Source organism: Gavialis gangeticus, unplaced genomic scaffold (genome assembly GCF_001723915.1).
Source record: "Gavialis gangeticus isolate Ggan-Ray unplaced genomic scaffold, GavGan_comp1, whole genome shotgun sequence".
NCBI lineage: Eukaryota > Metazoa > Chordata > Crocodylia > Gavialidae > Gavialis > Gavialis gangeticus.
In genome coordinates this window covers 10044223-10045219 of record NW_017729031.1, presented here as the reverse complement: position 1 = coordinate 10045219, position 997 = coordinate 10044223, and positions in this window count along the sequence as shown.

The window sequence follows — 997 nt, the reverse complement described above, 5'->3', positions numbered from 1 at the left end:
GGGGGGGGGGGGGGAGAGGGGTGTGCGCAGACGCTGCCTGTGACAGCTCAGCAAAATTCCCTATGCAGCTCATGGCCCCAAATAATTGCCCACCCCTGCCTTCAGAGCTAGCTGTGCGGCTCTGATCACCCCTTGTGCTACACCCATGTCTCATAGATGTTACTCGTTCCTGGTCTACAGACTCCCAACCCTAGCCCTTATCCCTCTTGGGCTATGGGCTCCTTAGCCCCCTCACTCTCTGGCTGTGATACCCAGTCTTTTGCTCCTCTCTAATTGGCTCCTGCCACACCTGAAAGCTGCTTCTCATGCAGCCTCTTCTCTCCTTAAAGCGACAGGCATACTAAGCACCCTGTCAGAGCTACTTCCTTGGATGTTATGAATGGCCTTATAGAAAGGCATTTAAGTACAATGGAGGGGGTACTGAGAAAAGAGCTTAAGTTGGGGTGACTAGGTCAATAGGGATAAACAAGGCAATTGACTCATTGAGGGAAATGGGAATTATAAAAATTAGTCTAGGTAATAGAATAAGAATCCATAGTCCCTGCTGAAACCATGTGTAACAGGAGTATCGCTACTAGCGCCTTTCTACTGGTAACCCTCCTGTTATGGGCCAACTGCCTGCTTACTCATCTGCCATGCCTTGATCTTAATTGATTGATGTAATTAGCGGGAGGCTGCCCACTTTACACACCCTAGTGCCAGGGGGCACTATCTGCGGCTCCTTTTCCTCCTCTATACAGCAGTCCAAACCTTGCAGATGGTACCAATGTGGTTTTATAGATTCATAGATTAAGGGTCGGAAGGGACCTAGTAGATCTTCTAGCCCAACCCCCCGCCAGGGCGGGAGAACAACAAAAAACCCCAAAAAGAGAAACGGGACTCAAACGAGTCCAGCCAGGTAGGCATCCAGCCTCTTCTTAAAGACCCCCAGGGTAGGGGCCAGCACCACTTCCCTTGGAAGTTGGTTCCAGCTCCTAGCCGCCCTAACCGTGAAGTA